A 20,881-nucleotide genomic window follows, 5' to 3' on the forward strand; every position below is an offset into this window, starting at 1 on the left:
CACAAATATAAAATTTTGAAAAAAAATAAAAATACATTCTAAGACACTTTACACTTTATTAAATTCAAATACTATAAACACATATACTAGTATTCAAAATGCAAGAAGTTACAGCACGAAGATAAAAATTTGAGAATTTTTTAAAAATATATTTTATAATACTTTATTAAATTCAAATAGTATAGATGCATATACTAGTATTCAAGGGAGATGAAATCCTCTAGAAAGAAGGAATGCATGGTGGCACTAGCATGATAGGAGTATAAAGTTGAAGTTGACAATGCCCCTAAAGAGTGCAAAGCAAGGTGTTATTTTTCATGTGGAAGAAACTGTATACCTTTGAGTTATGATTGCTTGCTAGCGATAAGAATCCTTACAATTTGCTCACAATTTGGGCCCACTTAATGTCAGGTCTTTATTGAGGATGGAAACTTGGTAGAAGAATACCAACATGCAAATCCGAATCTCAAAGCTACTTATAACCAAGGCGGTGATAGCTGAAGGAGTCTAACTAAGCTATTATTTTACCAATTGCAACAACGCATGGGTTTCCCATTAGTCTATTAATTATACTAGATCACAAGTATTTTAAACTAAACAACACAAACAACCATTTCATATGCAAGCTACAATGACACGAACATCAAATCAAATGACTAAGTGTCAAAGCTTGGACAATTACATTTAATAATGTTAAGTACAACAACATCAAAAGTCGAATAAACGACCAAGTGTTGAAGACAAAACTATCATACAACATTGATAACCTACAACAACACTGAAAGCCAAATAAATGACCATGTGTCGAAGTTTAAACATTTGTTTTATGAAATAAGCTACGACAACACTAAAAGCTGAATAAACGACCTAGTGTCGAAGCCTACTTATTTTATCAATTATATATCTAAGGAACAACACCAAAAGTCGAATAAACGACAAAGTGTTGAATCCTATTACTCTTCTAAGGTTGAGAGATGACACATACAATCGAATGATACGACCAGGTGTCGAGCTAGTTTCAAAACAATGAGAAGGAGTCCTTGTAACGACATCAAAGGTTGAATATTACAACCAAATGTCAAAATGCAAACTTACTTACTTAACCGCACATATAATCGAGTAATATTATCCAATGTAGAAAGATAAGCACCATGCAAATGCATGGCCCAAGTAATTGACTCAAATATTACATTACAAATCAGATGATCGATGTATTATGTCGAAAGGCCAAATACGACACTACCTCGATATCTAATAGTCATGTAATATCAAGAATAAAAAAGTTATGACATTGACATACTATATGAAAAGACAACACTACATCGAACATACGTGAAGAAGAAACGCCCCCCAAAAAAAGCTTATCAACTTATCGAAAATTTGCCAACGGATGGGCTATTGAGCAGAGAAAGAAAAGCTATCATACCTTTATTTCAATTATAGTTTTGATTTTGGATTGCTAACCAGGCACAAAGCGAACAGAGAGTCGCCTGGGTGACCTGCACAAATCCAAGGGACAATTAATAGAAATTCTCTCAGTAGAAGGCAAGCTATAAACTCCAGTTGAGTCATTCCCAAAACTGCCTTTTTGAGATGTAGTGCCTTATGAACAAACTTATTAGAGAGCTTATGTAAGGTAAAGGGGAAGGAGTAAGGTAAATGAGGAATCCTAAGCTATGGATGAGCAACCCAACTTCGAATTGCGCATATTAGACTCCAAAATCTTATAGTTAACCAGCGATTGAACAAAATTGAACCAATGTCCACGGAGTGATGAGGATCCCATGAAACTGATTTACATACATGTGAAAAGCCATGAATGAAAGTGGGTATCTCTAAAATGGTTTCGGAGTATCATGAGGTAGACGGAAGAATCCATTATCGAGAATGAATATGCCCTGTAAGCACATTTCAAATGAGCTTATGGGCCACGATGTCATCACTTATGTTCATTAGTCTGGGATATCAAGAGCATTTCTATTGCATCTAAGACCATTAAGGTCTCATGCACACAGATGGAATATCCAAGAGGTCGCAACTCTTGGTAACCATCGTATCAACACCTATGTAATCGACACATTCCAAAGATTCAATACAATCAATTCTATGTCTATGCGCACGACTCAAAGTTCTACATGGTATCAAGTTGGGCATGGACCCAAACCAGCCATGGACTTCCGCAACCCACAAGTCTCCTAATTCTCCTCAATGAGGAAGACGATCGAGCAGAGAACACAGTCCTGCGCCAGCCCAAAATCAAAGGGCAAAGTCAACATGCAGCAAACATAGACCTACAAAACAAAGGCAACCTGCAGCCTACAAATGCAGATGCTCCTACGGGAAAGACCCAGCAAGACCTGGAAAAAAGAAAGGACCAGGCAAATAGTAAAGCAGCCAACGACGCTGCAGTAGACATAGATCTCCATCCCCTCACCGAAGGGCAAAGACAAAAAGAAGGGCACAAAGACCCTGACAAAGGCACCCTCTGGCCCAATCATGGAGAAAAATAGGGCGAGTTAAAGACCCTGATTGTCACAGATGGCGATGGCAACCTGCTACCAGAAAATGCAGGAAACATCAAAGGTGATCTGTAGCCAAAAGATGCAGATGTACGAATGGGTAAGAACCCGAAAGAAATGGCTATGAAAGCCTCAGCCAAAGCTGTAGAAGCCATGCAAGGCATTCTTTCACCCAAAAGAGGCACAAAACAGGGCAACTCAAAGACCCCTGACGTTAACAAAATGTCTTTCTCACCGAAAATGGAAGATCAAGATGAGGGTAGACTCCGACCCCAAATAGGAGCAGAATTTGGCGAAACAGAGCCAAACATCAAAATGTGCGATGATCCCAGAATGGTAAAGAAAAAGAATTATTTCTTTCTTTGCCTTACGATTAGCACTCCCTTCCATCCCACTAAGCCACAGGGCCAGTTGCAAAATCAACAAGAACCTGAATGCGATCCTGGAGATGGAGACCTTTGTTGGTAAACTGAAAAGAAAGCACGGAGTGAACACAAACTCAGAATACTTGCTTATAGAATGAAGAAGAGTGAGGTCCTTATGTAGGCACCTCTTACATGCTCACTGACATCACTGATGACTTCAGAGCTCCACAATCATCTCCTCAATCTGCTCCTAGATTCTCTCAATCATCCTATGTGGCTTCTACCACCACCTAACTATGCTTATGGGCACCTAACTCTGCCTCTAGCACTCACACATGGAAACCAAGGTGTGCCTGAGGCATACACCTTGAGATATCCCAACAAACCCCCCCTCAAGGGAATGCCTCAGGCTATGTCAAGGATATAGCTAGCACAAGGTGTCTTATGCCATCTCATGGTGGTCATGTATCTATTAATGGCTAGGATCTCAAGCTAGCAAGGGTTCCCATGGGTGTAAGGTAAACAAAAGGGATACAAAAGACCTTCCAATGGTTATCTCCCCTGCATGTACATGCACACAATGTCTATAGGAGGTACCATGGAGCAAAACACATACACATGGCCTACATCATAAGGTGACCAGAGGTGTTTACAAAACACAATAGTTTATTTCATTCATTTTGGAGGACTATCCAGGCTGAGTACCTTGACTCAACATAAAAAGAGAGATCTGGAGCATACATAGAGATGATTTAAAAAGCATAATATTCAAAGGATGCCTCATCTTGTGGAGGCACATCAACTGAAAGTAGATTGGCATTTTCTGTCTTTGAAGTTGCTTCCTTTTTGGCAACCATTATCTTGGCAATCTTCAACAAGGAAGCCATATTGGCATTTTCTTCCTTTGTAGCATAACAAGACATTGCTTTATGTTTTGGCTTTTCACATATTTTGCATAAGCAAGCCATGAGAGGGTCTAATCCAGGAATTGGGCAGTGTCTTCTCTCTTACAAGGCTAGAATAACAACTGAAAAGCTTCAAAATATAAGCATTTAATGTAGCAAAGTCTTGTGACCAAATTTCAATCAATGATGCTTTCACTTATATGCTTCACAGGGGTGGCTAAATGAAAGCTTTCCAATCAAATCCAGGTCTAGCAACTTAAAGGAAAGTTGTAGCCACAGTTGTACTAATGCTTTTCAAAACTTCAAGAAATGCTAAAGTAGCATCTAATGTAGCATCACTTTCAAAACCTTGTTAAAAACTGTCAAAAACAAAGGCCTAAACTTGGAGGGCTTGTATCTCACTCTCCAAAGCAAAGAAAAAGGGGCTTTCTGAGGCAAAAGAAAGCTCATATACCACAAAAGGTCCATTGAGGAGGAGGGGCGCAAATCTGCGTCAGATCGCCATAGCTTGCTTCTTCAATTTTGACTGGTTTTTCTCTGTTTTCAATTTGAATATGTAGCCATTGCTGCTCAGATTTCAGCACAGGATAGCTCAAGGTATGGAGAAGCTCCCTATGAAAGGAATTAGAGAAACATGGAGCAGTCTTAGAGAAATCATGGAAGATAGGTTCGACGATCTACGCGAAATGGCGACTTGCAGCGACAAAGATACTTTGATTCCTTATAGCCAAAGGTTCACCCTTGTGAAAGGTATCTCCAGCAGGAAGGGCTTGGAGAATGGTGGAGAACTAAGGGAGAACAGGCTTTAGTAAGATTTGGGAAGAAGGGGAAGAAATGGTGAAGAAGATGGAGAAGAAGATGACGATGTGGCAGAAATGGGCTCAAGGGGGATCAAAGGGCTCTAATACCATGTTGGTAAACTGAAAAGAAAGCACGGAGTGAACACAAACTCAGAATACTTGCTTATAGAATGAAGAAGAGTGAGGTCCTTATGTAGGCACCTCTTACATGCTCACTGACATCATTGATGACTTCAGAGCTCCACAATCATCTCAATCTTCTCCTAGATTCTCTCAATCATCCTATGTGGCTTCGACCACCACCTAACTGTGCTTATGGGCACCTAACTATGCCTCTAGCACTCACACATAGAAACCAAGGTGTGCCTGAGGCATACACCTTGAGATATCCCAACAACCTTCGATGACCAATGGATGAAGCTACTGGCAATGACTCACCAGACCAATGTCTCATGCATGCAACGATCACAGTGCTACAGCCCAAAGCAACCAAGATTACGACAAATCCAATAGTAGTCCTGGAGAGTTGGGCATTAATCTACAACCTGCAAGAGATCAAAAGGAATCCAGGGAAGCCTGAATCGAGGGAGGTAAACCGTTGCATGCTCAAGGAATCCAGGGAAGGGAAAGCCTTTGATAGATTTTGGTTAGTATGCTTAATTTTATATGTTACAATGGTGTTCTATTAGAAGGCATGACTAATGATTTGAATTAGTAGAGAAAGCTGTGATGCCCATCAGGGAGGCACCAAGGCTCCAACTGAGGCAACATTGAGCCTTGCAACAGTGGCTACCTCTCTAGCTCCTCTCTAGCCAAGACCAAATCAAGTTCCCTCTCATTGCTCTACACTAGGTCGGGGACGAGGCAGGGTGAGACAAAGGTCTCTTGTAGAGCAATGGGTGCTAGGGCCTAGCCAAAGGAATGAAACTTCGTGATCGATGATGGCAGATAGATTCTGAACACAAGAGTCACATTGTCATTGGTGTAGAGACGATAGAGGGAAGAGGATGGAGATGTAGGCATTTAGCAAATGTAGATTCCACCCCATAAGATCCATAGCTTGTAATGGGTGGAATCAATGTCAAGAATTAAAAATTTTGACAAGGCAGTAGCAGATAGATGGCCAAAAGTATAGTGGACCAATGCATATTTTCCATAGTTTCCACGCACGCCAAATATTTGTGAAAATTTTTTTTCCCTTTCATAGGCATATAACCATGGTGGATGCCCCGTGGCCTCCTTTGCCCCACTCTCTCCCAGTCCTCCTAGCAACACCTTGTGCCTCCCCTTGCCTTGTGGAAATAGTAGCCCTCCTGGCGAAGCATTTTCTCTCTGCTACACACCGACCTCTACTCATCCATTGCTTCAACTCGCCTAGCCATGTGGTTGCCCTGCTATCCACCAAGATTCCTAGCTATGGTGAAAGGGAGGTGGCTCAACGGGTTTCCTTGTGCCCCCCTCAACCCTGTGTACATTAGGTAAGCTACTTCTTGTTAAATTATGCTAGGTTTCATTATTAATGTACATTGTGTTAATCGGAATAGCTTATGTTAGCTTCTGTTAAGCAAAAGTGCCAATACCTTAATGCCAATTTATGAAATTTAATGTGGATTGCTTTTATGCATGTGAATTTTCTACTTAGAAAATGAAAAATATAGGTGATTGAATCACTCTCATATCATCTAGATTACAAGAGTTACAAATTCTCAACAAAACGCTCACAAAATGGTGCTTATTATGTCCGAGATACACTATGCAAAATAGTGCAAAACTACAATTAGGCCCATTAAACAGATTTCTAGAACTTTGCAATCTGGAAACAAGATTTCTCTTCATGCCATGTTATGAATTGTAGTCATCTATATGTTCTATAAGTTGTACCATGAGACGCTCTTGGAAAGATATTAGTCACCAAAAAATGCAGCCTTAATGTCATACCACACTCTTATACACTCCACCTATGTCAAGAATATGTAGAATTCTTCATAATTGTTTAGACCAAAAGTAATGGAAAATAAGTTGCCCAAGAAGAATGCAATTCATAATAGATTGCAACAAAGAAAACAATTGAGTAGCCACACCTTCCAGTCTTCTACATCCCTTCATCACAAAATCAACATCTAATACATGACAATAATATAAATTATATCTCAATTATATATGCACATAGCTTATTGCATATGTGCATAGCTTATTGCATCACTGCATGTATGACTATAATATAACTGCATTTAGGACCTATGCTCTAACGCCATGCTAACACCTATGTACAACCACATCCATGACAACTCGGGGAGATTTTAGCATTGTCCTTCTAATAACTAATCCACCACTAGATGCTGCAAACAACAAGATGCCATTTCTAGGCATTTTTAGGCATTGTGTAGCATATGCTGCAAACAACAAGATGACATTTCTAGGCATTGTGTAGCATATATAATACCTTGAGAAAAGATATGGTCTAAGAAGCTAGAAAGGGTCTTCTTTAATCTTTGAAGATACCATATATAAGAGCCTTCTTTAGCTCTCAATGTAGCAGACACAAGGGCTTATGTTCTCCTAACCTAGAAATAGTTTTATTCTTTCAGTTACTTTAAATTAATCATGTTTACCATATTCTAGTTCAAACTGTCACTGGTAGTGATGCTCATGGTACTTGCTAATCTACAACTCTAGGCACAAGTGCATGAAAAACCCTCAAACATAATGGGATTCTCACTCAATGACAATTTTCCTTTTGCTTTGATCCCTTGTTGCTATATGGATACTATATTTTCCCAAGTGGGAGAATCCTTTTGAATAGGGCTATCTAAAAATAAATACCTTACTTCTTTACTCTCACAGGTTTTATCCGATGGATTTAATTATAGAAGTGTTTCTCCACTATCTATCCATTTTCAAATAATAGATCAATTGTTTGAAAGCCTAAAGGATCTTTACAAAGGCAGTGCTAAGTAGACTGAGTAGAACTAAAGAAAATCAAGTATAAGAGGCATCAACTTCAAAAATACTCCTCCACCATTGATTCAATGCAATCCCTTTGTGGATAGAAAGAAAAAGAAAGAGAGTGACGAGATAAAAAAACTTCAAAAAATAAATTCAAAATTAATGGTGTTCATCAAGATTAGAGGTCAATGTATGCAAGAAAGCATAGCATCCTAATCTCATCCTAATGAAAAGGCCAAAAAAGAGCAATAAAGACAGAAAATCATAGGATCATAGTCTCATCCTAATGCAAAGGCCAAAAAGAGCAATAAAGAGAGAAAAGGTTTTTAGAATTCTCTAGAATTCAACAAAGCATAGTATCCTAATCTCATCCTAATGCAAAGGCCAAAAAGAGCAATAAAGAGAGAAAGGTTTTTAGAATTCTCTAGAATTCAAGAAAATGCAAGAGGAGCGCTTACTCATTTCAAAAGGAAAATGCCAGTAATAGCATTTCAAAATGTCCCATGACATAAGCCACTCTATGCAAATATCCATGTCACATGTTGCAAGCTTCTGGACAATTTTTAATATAAAACGCCCTTCTGTATATTAACCTTTGGGTATTAAATTACTTCCTTATGTATATATAAATCTGTAAGTAATTGATTTAATAAAAACCCATCTATTGAACTCACGTGATAGGGTTACATATGACGAGTGACCCCCACGAGAAAAGTTTGAAGGATGAAAAGTCTAAATAAAGTAAGTTGAAGGGAAGGTCCGCTCTACCAAATGGAAATCCTCACAATAGTTTCTTCAACCTGAGAGCATGTAATCAGTATCTAGGTGATGGATCCTTGATGGAACGAGTAGATGGTGAGTTGGGCAACAAATCACAACACATGGCTAATCAACCCATGTAGCCTCTACGTCTCACTAGGTTAAGTCTCCTTCTTTAAGAACAACAATGAAAGACAATGCTAGGAAAATTCTTGCCTTTGCTAATCTTTATGCGCTGCTCCAAGATCTGGTTGATGTTGAGAAGTTTTCGTTGGGATTCCAAACCCATCATGAAGAGCCCAAGTAGATGATGCTCATTGTTTAGTTGAAATGTGCATGGCATTTGCTATGTTGCTTTGGAGATTGTCAGCTAAATTCAGACGTTTGTTCTCTTCAAGAGCTCAAGATGGGTGCTCAATCATTAGGGAATCTAAAGCTTCCAAGTTATTCTATTTTTGTGAATTGCCCTTCATGGGAGAAAGGTGGTACAACAGTGCTAAGTAGGTCAAAATTCAAACGTCAACTACTTTGTTCACGTGTTGATACTTTGTTCACATGTTGATTGTTTGTTCCTTGTTGTGGAGGTGATGATCCAAGCTTAGATGATATCTATATATGCCCCCAACCCTTCAAAAGATCATACTCATCTCTGGGAAGAGATGGAGCAAGCACTTCAGGGTAAGACCACTAGCCTAGCAAGGGACTAGAATATGACACTCATGGAGGTAGGTCGGTAGTCTCCCTCAGGAGAAATATGCGCTACTGAGTTGGAGGCATGGAATAGGGTTGTCTTGTCTCTCACCTTAATCGATTGGTGTATGATGTTCAAATTAAAGACGATGTAGAGGTTTGCTTGGCATAAGAGGCATGGGGAAAATTCATGGCTACATAGATTTTATTACTCAAATCAATGATGGTGGATAGACCCTTGACTGCATGGAGAGTTATGTGATGCCCCTGTTTCGGCCTACCTATCTCCTTTTCTTTCCCTTGTATCAATCATTCTCAAGCAACAAATGACCCTTTTCCATTTAAGATGAACATTACATGTTTGGCAGAATGGATTTCCAAGAGGATAACACTCAGGCCTAGATCTTAGCTAGATAGAGGGCCATATGTCCAATTTGTTGATGGGAACTCTGTTTTCAGATCATTACACAAGTTTGCAAGCAATACGACAGGTCTCAAGCAACAGGTCTCAAGCAAAGAAGAGGATGAACGAAGTAACATATATATGGTCTTCCTTACTGAATTCCATTTGAAAGGACTCGATAGATCCCTATCTGCCTCCATTGTCACAATTGGTAGAATTGCATATCCGATCTTTGGAACACCACAAACTTGCATCCACATATATTCAAGCCAGCTTACCTTGGCTTGAATGTGGGCAATAGGATCACCAACCTTTTTTTCAAGTGCATTAAGGAAAAGAAGATGCAAGAGAATATTTTGGTGATCCATTGATAAGTACAATCAGGAGGTCACTAGAGATTCTAACATAGCAGGTTCTTTGGCACGCCAACTCTCGGCAACAATTGGTAGTAACCTCCCTACACAACAAACTATGACCAAAGGGTGGATCAATTCCTTTTCAACACTCATGTGATTGTTTCTCAACAAGAACAGTTGATCTTGCAAAGACCTTTCCTGATGGGGTGCCTTAAAATTTCAATCAATGCTTTTGCCCACTCTATGGGAATGACCTTACGGGCCTGCTCAACTATTGTTATGTCAACCTTTAATCAATTGTGGTTTGATAAAACTCATCCCCAAGATGGTCGATAAACTCTGTCCTACTCACTGATGACCTTTAACCATGTTGAATGTGCTTACAAGGTTTTGGCCAAAGCATTAGCATTATGAGTTAAGTACATCCTAGCTCAGGAGCTACATCAGCACTAGTACTACTTTCTACAAGGGATAATTGCATCCACAAAGCAATACTCAATGTGTTGATGGCTGCCGATTACTCTCTCACTAAGGATAAACAATTCATGCTCTTGAATCATGAAAGGCCTATGATAGAATCAAATGGACCGTCATGTTGTGAGTTTTAAGCAAGCTTGGTTTGGCACAGGGTTTTGTAAGATCATGAATTCCTTGTTTTCAAATGTAGCTACCACACTGTCTCTAAATGGATACATGTTTGATTCCTTCCCACTACAATGCTCTATGTGACAAGGATGTCTTTTGCTCTCTCCTATTCAATATAGTTACGGAGCCTCTTCTCAAGCAACTAGTTTTTCATGCCTAGAGTGATAGCCTACAAACAACGAGGTTATTAGATGGCTCTTGCTTTTCCACACAATTCCTCACAGATGATAATACAAATGTAATTGAAGCAGATAACAATTTGGATAATCTTCTACAAGTTTTTGAGTTCTTTGTTGAGGTGTCTGATTCACGCATCAATACCACTAAAACAGTAGTGCTATACCTCGGTTGGGATGGTGGCCCTACAGATTGGTTGTCCAAGTATCACTTTAAGCGAATAATTATGGGAGTGATTTTTCACAACCTCGGATCCGTGGTCAGTGTCCGTGTTTCTATGGACTTGTGTCCTACTAAGGTAAGGGAGAAATTTCATAAGTGGCGTGACAAGTCCATCTTAGGCTCACTACTTTGAAACCCTATGTATCATGTGCGTTCAAGGGGTATTTAAAAAGCACCTCAACTAAAATTTCCCCCCAATAAAAACACCCGTCTTTACTTATAAACTAAGTGATTTTTTTCTAAAGTTGAATTAAAAATCTCCTGCTGCTATTGTAAACCTGTTAAAATTTTCCAAAAAGTTAAATTAAAATACCCCTCCTTTTGAATGCACGTGGTACGCTAAAATTTTATGAGGTAAACCCCCCGAGATCTCAGGCAGGCTAACAATCTTGAAGCATATCATAGATCTCGAGATGGTGTATGTAGCAATAGTGCTACCTTTTTCATCAACTCCTTCTATCAAAGTGGATAAGTTAGCAAAAGAATTTTTGTGGCAACAGTAGTGGCACGCCATAAACTAGGACATTATCACCACCTAGAAGTGCAAGTGGGTTGGGGTTGCAGACTCTTAAATGTAGATGTGAGAGATATACAGTAGATTGCAAGGATTCATTGTAAGCCCAAGGAAGAGACCAAGTCCATATTGGCCAATGTGACAGTGATTGAGCATTGTTTTGCACATGCAATAATTTTAAAAAAAGGGTAAACTAATAGTGGGGCATCACAATGTTGGGATATCTCAAGGTGTATGCCCCAGGCACACCTTGGATTCTATGTGTGAGTTCTAGAGCTCAAGAGAGTACTAGAGTGCATGGTAATGAGGGATTAGAGGTGATTAGGCTTCATGATTTACTTTTGTGGGAATTACTACCCGATGGTGGTGGCTGTCATCAGCCACGTCTGTCATGGCTACGATTCCACCGTGCCATCACTCACCCACCACTGTGCTTAAACATGTATGATCACTATGAGTGCAGTAAAAATTACTAGTCATTGGGCTCGCATGCTCAGTAGAGTACTAGAGTGCATGGTAATGAGTGATTATAGCCACGTCTGTCGTGGCTATGATTCCATTAGGCTGGCAGTTAAAATTACCAACCATCGCTCATCCACCACTGGGCTTAAGCATGCATGATCACTATGAGTGCAGTAAAAATTACCGGTCACCGAGCTCGCATGCTCAGTAGAGAACTAGATTGCATGATAATGAGTGATTGGAGCTTCATGATTTACCTTTGTGGGAATTACTGCTCAGTGGTGGTGGCTCTCATCATCCATGTTTGTCATGGCTAAGACTCCATTAGTCTGGCATTAATTACCAGCCACTGTCTTCTTCATGATTACCATCCCGTCTGGAGTGGCGCCTAAGATTCCACCACGTGGCCTACAATTAATATGGATGGAACCTCGAGCTCCAGCCACCACAGTGGCTCGAACTTTATAATATATATAAGATCCATGGCATTTGGCATTTTACTACGTTGCTCTGATCCCCTCCCATGCTCTGCTAGTTTGCTCCACAGCCCTCTTCTAGCTCTTTTCCACCCATGCTCTGCTAGTTTGCTCCACACCCCTCCTCTAGCTCTTTTCTTCCCATACTCTACTTTGTTCCATGCTTCGTCCTCCAACTCTTGTCACGCATCTGCTCCCCTGCTCATCTGTTGCTCCCACTTATCTTCAGCATGCCTACTACCACCCCCCCTCGATGCTCTATGATACCAATGTTATCTGCCTTCTCATATAAGGTGATTGCATATTGCACTCACTTGGAGTAGAAATGCTAGAACTACTGGAGATCCTTCATTCCCAAGTCGATTCCCCACACATCTGCATGTCACCACCTTAGATGACATGCTCACAGAGGGCCTCTTTATGGTCGTCATGTATGGGTTCCCCCTAGATGTCAAGGAAGGCCTCCGTATTTTTAGAGGAGAGTACTCTCAACTTGCAATGTGCATGGTCTTCAGCCTCTCCATTGTATCCTCCTTTTTCTCCCTAAAATTTTGTATCCTCCTTTTTCTCCCTAAAATTTTTTAATGCAACAAGCTAGACTGGCGGAAAACTGAGTTTTACAAATTCCCTCTTCTTAGACGAGGCTCTCAGCAATGGCTGGAGGTAATCTTTTGGTCTCTCAATGATCTAAGGCTTTTATGTAATCTCTTTTTGTTCAATTTGAGGTTCTCAGTATGCACTATTGTTAACCTTTATATTTGAATGGTTATGACCGCTACCTATAATTTTTCGGCTTTTAAGGCTCTCAGCAATTGTCGAGTTTTTATAAATGTAAAATCCTCTATTCAATTTTTGCTCGGTATAAGTTGATAATTTTTATGTAACCTATTATTGGACGTAGATATACATTGTAATCTCTCTTGCAAAATTTTCACTCGATAAATTGTACTTTTGCCCTCATTTATATTTACTGCAACAAGGACTAAAATAGTAGGAAAGAAGGACTACAATTTCCTTGGTTTATGACCAAAATAGCACTAAAATAACTCCAACAACCCCACCATTGTGGTTGCATGGAGATACATCTAGAAAAATACAATTAAACTTTTAGAAAATGCAATTGATGATATGGCCCTTGAGGGTCCCCTCTAAGGGAAAGGGCCATATCAATGTGCATTATACAATATCAAGGATGCCACTAGACAAAAATGGCATGTCGATATGGTGCTTCCCCTAAAGGGGACCCCTCAAGGGCCATATCATCAGCTGCATTCTTCTTGGTTGCACAACGGAATACATTTTTCTTGGTACACAAATATATAACTCGAAGAACTATCGCGATGGCTTTCATAGATCTCCTTTTGTTTTCCAGCACGCTGGTCATCATAGACCTCCTCCTATAATACGTAAAAGTAGGTAACGGAGATATAACTCCAAGAACCATTGCGGTGGTCTCTCCAAGACAACCTTGAATTCTGGGATGATGATAGGTCGTCAAGCCAGAGATTGCACTGAGGTGATGCTCAGAATGATAGATTGCATCTCATTATTATGCCAAAAACTAGCGCGGTGGTCTCTCCAAGCTAACCTATGATTTGCATGGACTGCAGGCAAAGATGCAATAAAAGGTTGCACGATGACAAGTGGTCGGGCCAGAGACTACTGCCTGTGCTATGGTGGTGTTCAAAATGATAGATTGCATCTAATTATTATGCCAAGAACCAGTGCAGTGACCAGTCTCTCCAAGCCAACCTTCAATTTTAATGATCTACATGGGTGCGGTGCCCAGTGACAAGTGGCAAAGCTACAGCAAAATGATGTGCGATGATAAGTGATTAGGTGGCATAGGCCAGAGACTGCATTGTGCGAAGCAGTGCAAAGATGCCATGTGTCAAGCTATGCAGTGGTTTGAACTGATAGATTGCGTCTCATTATTATGCTAGTGCGCCTTCATGACATCGGGAAAAATTTTCGGCGAGAGCGCAGGTCTGTGCAAAATTCAAATATTCATCTAGGAGCACATCGCATCATGGCCCCGAAATGGCCCCGAAAATAGTTTCGCGATTGGCAACACCCAAGCAAACATTGACCCGGATGGAAGGAGGGGGTAGAATTTATTGCTTATATAGTTGAAATGGGGTTGGATGTATGTCTCAAAAGAGGAAAGTGTGGCCCTATAAGCAGTAGCAACAAGAGTCTTTCTTGCATTCATCATTAACATGCATTGATACAAACATACTTACTTATTAGTAGTGGGTGGTAGCTGAAATGACAAAGCCTCTTTAAAACATTTCACATCAGTAGGACCACAATATTTCAAACAAACCCTCTTTCTAGCATCAAGGTAAACACGAATCAAAAGACACATCACATCAGTAGGACCACAATCTAATAAACCAACATTCTTCTAGCATTAAGATTTAAGTAAACATACAATATCAAAAGGCCACATTTGTAAATGAAAACGTATTACCATAATTGCACAAAAGGACGGAATAGATCTTAAGGAGAGGACATGATAATCATGCTATGAGATAAAAGGTACATTGGGATGCTACTCCAAGATTAGGACATATTTCATCAACCTATCCATATAATTTCCTGCAATTGCATCCCTTGGATGTTTAGCATTACCTCCATTTGCATCCAATGGAACTACCACACCTTCCATCTCCACCCCAAAGTCAATGAGTATTGTTACAAAAAGGAAATTGAAGCAATACCACAAAATAGCATTATTTCATAGAGACATGGAAATCCATGAACAAGAAGAAGACAAGAGACTACAATCTCCCCCCCCTAGGTGTGTGGCTCTTGCTTCCACACCTAGAGTATTTATAGATATTGCATTATGCTTAGAGCCATGAATACAAAATATGTGTAGTGTCTTCTTGATCCCTCCTTTTCCCTCTCATCCATCCTTTTCCATCGTTTTACATACTTTTCCTCTCATTCACCCTTTTCCATACTTTTCCAAAAATAAAGTGTGACAAGGTATGGTAGGCATTTTAAGTCCTCTACCATTCTACAAAATCATTTGAGCACTATTACCAAAATGAGGCATATAGCCTTGCATACAAAACTAGAAGGAATATTTTCATGAGCTCCTTTACTCCCATTCGTCCATGTCTTCACCTATACTCAGGTAATCAATAACATTAGAAATATGCATATCACACATCAATCAATTCTATTGTTATTGTTAGTAATCAAACATCAATAAACACACGAACATGGCATCACGCCATCATATGGTCATATAAGCACATGCTGTTTATATTAGTATTAACAATGGAATCACCCACGATACTAAATGGCAATATAAAACCCACACGTCTAGATAGGTGTGCCCACTAACCACACAAAGTATAGATATAGTCCTTGCCACTTCTAGTGCGCTTCTACCTAATACTTTGCTCACACATAGTTTCTCACTAACTACATGTAGTCATTGACTGACTACCAATAATCCTAGCAAGTAGGGTGAAAATTGAATATGCGTAACAATCCCTCTTTCTTAGGGTGCAATTGACCTCAATTGTGTTTGATTATAAGAGTGGATCAAATCAGGAAAAGCTCGGAAGTACTGTTCTGACAACCATTGTGCATCATCTTTTGAAAGATTTTTAAACTTCAACAGATAGGAGTTACAGGTCTTTCCTCCATGCATAGTCCTCTATTGATGATCAAGAATGCATTCTCATAACACTCATTTCATTAATTTTGGACTCATATGCCTGCTTTTGGACTAATCCTAAAACTCCTTCCCGAATTGAAAGTTTACTTTATCAAAATGTTGATCGAGAATCAAAAGTTTACTTTTTGGCACTCTCATTTCCACATAATAAATTTCAAAATATCTCTCTATAATGTTGCACTTAATAATAATTTAAATTAAAAAGATAGTTTAATTACATTTAAATTAATAAAAGTAATTTAAATGTATGAAAAAATTATATGTATCCATGCATGCATGTATGTATGTATGTATGTATGGCCCATGCATGACATTAATTTCCCATAAGATTCCTCTAAAATCTTCAAGATATCATAACGGTATTAACAAACACCTTTTGAGAGTTTAAAAATCTAAAATCTGGTAGATATGGAGTCACACATGATGCTACACATGCATGCATGCATGCATGCATGTATGTATGTATGGCCCATGCATGACATTAATCTCCCATAAGAGTCCTCTAAAATCTTCAAGATATCATAATAGTATTAACAAACACCTTTTGAGAGTATAAAATCTAGTAGATATGGAGTCACACATGACGCTACACATGCATGCATGGAATCCTTGGAAAAGGAAGGGGGAAGGGAAGGAGAAAGGGGGAAGGGATGGGAAGGGAAGGAGAAAGGGAAGGGAAGAGGAAGGAGAGAGAGAGAGAGACGGGGGGTGGGGGAGAAAGGGGGAAGGGGAGGGGAGGTGAGGTGAAGGGGAAGGGAAGGGAAGGGTAGGGTAAGGAAGGGGGAAGGGGAGAGGAGGGGGAGGGAGGAAGGGGAGGGGAGGGGAGGGGAGGGGAGGGGAATGGGGTTGGGGAGGGGAGGGAAAGGGAGAGGGGTGAGGAAGGGAGGGAAAGGGAGAGGGGTGAGGAAGGGGGAAGGGGAGAGGAGGGGGAGGGAGGAAGGGGAGGGGACTGGAAGGGAATGGGGAGGGGAAGGGGGAGGGGAGGGAAAGGGAGAGGGGTGAGGAAGGGAAGGGGAGGGGAAGGGGGAAGGGGAGGGGACGGAGAAGAGGGGGAGGGGAGGGGGAAGAAGGGGAGGGGGGAGGGGAGGGGTGAGGAAGGGAAAGAGTGAGGAGGGGACCTTCCTAATGCATGCTCTGGTGGCCGCGGTTGCCGAGCACCTAAAGAGACAATAGAAGGAAAGGGGAAGGGAGGGGAGGGAAAGGGGAAGGGGAGGGGAGGAGTGAGAAGGGAAGGAAAGGGGAGGGGGCTCACAAACACATGCTATGGCGGCCGCGGCCGCCAAGCCCCTCCGCAATTTTTATATTTATTATTGTGTAGGTACTGGTAAGGGCATCAATAATCTTGGTGTCTTTCCCTTGTAGCTTTTGATCTTTTGACATGTTATACATTCAGCTACAAACTTTGCTACATCTCTCTTCATGGAAGGCCAATAAACTTCCTTGGAAATAACTTGCAGGGTAGCAGATACTCCTCTATGTCCCATATAGGGTGGCTGATGCATCTCTTCCATAACTTGTAATCTATAATGTCGAGTGATACATAGCCTTTTCTCAAAGAAGAGATACCCGTCACTATATGAATAATTGTATATAGGATTCCAATTATTTAACTCAAGCTTAACCCATATATCAGAGAAATATAAATCCTCTTGTAAGAAATTTTCATTTGCTTAATGGTTTAATCTCTATGGCTGTAATGTTATTAATTTGTGGTTTGCAGCTTAGTGAATCAGCAACCACATTCTCTTTTCCGGGTTGATATTGAATCATGGGCTAAAAACTTTGAATAAAAGATTTCCATTCAATATCCCCATCGAAAATCAAGGCTTGTGTAATAAATGCTTGATACTTTGCTTATCAGTTTTAATAAGAAATTCAAAACCCATCAAATAATGTTTCCAAAGTCTTAGCACATGAACAACGGCAATCGGCTCCTTGTTATAAGTACTATAATTGTTTGCTACCACAAAAAATGGAGTTGAGAAAGTAGGTAACTGAAGTGCTGGAGCCTTTGTTAAAGCATCTTTCAAAGCTCAATCCAATTGAAGTACTTAGAAGATTTCTTAAAGGATTTTCTATAAAAGCAAAGCTCCTAACAAATCGCCTATAATAACTACATAGCCCAAGAAATGATGGTACCTCATGGATGTCCTTTGGTTTAGGCCAAGTAGAAATGCACTCAACCTTCTTATGATCTACTTGAATTCCTTGTGATGAGACAATGTGATCCAAATATTCAATTTTATCTGGAAAGAAAGTGCTCTTTTCTAGATTTATAAACAACTGATTTTATTTTGAAAGTCCAAAAAGTAACTCAAGATGTCTCTTATGATCTTCAACATTTTTACTAAAAATCAATATGTCATCAAAGAACACCACTACACAATGCTGATATTCTAAGAAAATCTGATTCAGCATAACCAAAAATTTATAATGACCTATTTGTGTTTGAAAAGAAATCTTATACACATCTTCCTCAACCATTATTACTTGGTGATAACCCAATTTCAAATCAATTTTGCTAAACACCTTAGCTCCCCTCAACTTATCCAAGAGATCATCAACTCTCGAAATTGGGTAGCCCTATAGTCCACACACATTTTAAATGTGCCATTTTTTTAAAAACAAGAAGGATTGTTTCACCATATGGGGAACTACTCGGTCTTATTAACTTTATTTCCAAAAGTTCTTCAATTTGTCGTTGAATTTCTTTTTGTTCCATTGCATTTACTCTATAAGGGGCATGACAGAGAGGTGAAGTACCAGGAAGGATGCTTATTTTATGATCCTTAGGCCTAGATGCTAGTAGTCCATAAAACAAAAAGCTGGGATAAAAGTTGTGCATTTCCTTAATAGATTTTTCTTGAGTGCTAGTGATGGAATGGACAAGAATCAAGTAAAGTTTTTCCTTCTTTCTTAAGGATATTTTTGCTTGTGTGTGATTCAGTAGGGGACTCATCCCATTTTGAATTAGACCATTAGGACACAATTCTTCATTGTCCTTTACAATTCGCATTTGATGACAATCATAATCAATATCGGGGTCATACTGAGGTCTCTAGGGCATTCCTAAAATGATATCTTTTCCTTGAAGGGGTGCCACTAGGAAATTTCTTTTCTCTCAATAAGGACCAATAATGATTCCCAAATTCCTAAAGTTCTTGACACAATTATATTTAATGCCTGTGAAAGCTGCTGTGAGTAGATGAAGTGTCAAGTTTTAGCATTTTGACCATTCTTTCATAAATAACTCCATGCGAGCTACCATCATCATGAAAAATTGTGACATCTTTACCCCACAAATACTTCCTTTTACCTTCAGCAATGAATTTGGAGCATACTTACTTGGAAGTCTTGGAGATGAGTTACCCTCTTGCTTAGCTTCATCGTCGTCCATTGTGTGGACTTTTGCTGGTGGAGCTTTCTTCTTTTCAAGACAATTGTTGGCATAGTGTCCCTCCTTATGAAAGTGGTAGCAAGAAATGGTCTTCCTAAGTGGACCCTTTTCTCCATTTCACTTGTTGGTGCGATCACCCTGTGTTTTGTTGACATTCGTAGGAGCAAACCTGGAGCATGGCTTACACTTGAACTTCTTGACCTTCTTTAGAAATGGTACAAATGGCCCCTGAGTCTCACCTTCTTTAGTGTCAGGCAATCCATTTTTCCTGTCACAACTTATTGTGAGTAATATTGCAGAACTCAATGAATGTGGTTCAAACATGTTTATCTTTGCCCTGATTTTAGGTCTAAGGCTTGATACAAACTCTCTTTTGCTCTCTTTTTGAAATTTTGTCAAATGACTGAAGTTGAATAAGTATTTGCTAGAACCTCTCAATGTAAATAGATATAGTCTCTCTCTCATTTTGGCTAAAATTTTCCCATTGTTGCCTAACTTTAGCCTTCCAACAATGTGCTCATGGCATGAGAAAGATCCATCATCAAAACTCTAAGCATTCAATATTTGCCCTTGCTGTGCTTTATGGTAAAACGATGAGTTTTACAGTAAATGTATGTCATTGACATAGCCTGTCCAACTAGCCCATGAACTTCATGTTTGCATCAACAACTCCTTGCATACACATTGAGTTTTTGGTTTCCCTGTCATACCAATGGGTATGCACCATGCCTTGAGGCGATTCCATCTCGATGTGAGTGGCATCAATGGCTCTACAACAATTTGGGAAACCTTGTTTTCTACAAAATCCTTGCTTCCGACTATTTGCATCTCTACATCTGTGCTAGGCTAATGCAAAAATCTCATCAAGTGCTTGTTCAAGGCACATACAAATTGCCAAAATACTTTACTGGCTGTAGACTTTCCTACCCCATAGTGCTCACTCAAATTCTGAACTGCTGTTTGGGAAGCCATACTATGCAATGAGATGGCGACTTTTTTCTCTACATGCACTAAGCGTATGCGTGGGTAATTTTGCAATGAGAGTGGGATGTTCTTCTGGGAAAGGTCATCTCTCAACAACTCACAAATGAAGGAGAACAACTCTCTAGGAAGATGAAAAGATCCCTCAAAGCGCACATCATCTCCCATTGTGAATGCCATGAAATTGTTCCATAGATGCAATGAATGAGGTTTCATATACCATTGTTCTATGGCTTCTGCTTTTTGTTTCCTCATTTCGTGTGAAGCTTCAATCAAGGCTTGTGATGTAGCAACGATGAGATCGTAAGCCATCATCACTCTCAATATTGTGTTCAATGTCCGTGTTTGAAGGACCTTTGGAGGGCCAACAAGTTGAATAAAAGGGGAGGCCAAAAAGCTCGGGGGGGTCACTCATCATATGTAACCCTATCACGTGAGTTCAACAGAGGGATTTTTTTTATTTCTAAAATTTACATAAATAAATATACATAAGGGATTATTTAAAATAGTTTTGGAAAAAACTTACAGATTTGTATAAAAAAGGGGTACATTTTATTAATGAAATTT

This window comes from Dipteris shenzhenensis, chromosome 17 (assembly GCF_047967505.1).
Source record: "Dipteris shenzhenensis isolate YYH24624 ecotype China chromosome 17, Dip_SZ_1.0, whole genome shotgun sequence".
Taxonomy (NCBI): domain Eukaryota; kingdom Viridiplantae; phylum Streptophyta; class Polypodiopsida; order Gleicheniales; family Dipteridaceae; genus Dipteris; species Dipteris shenzhenensis.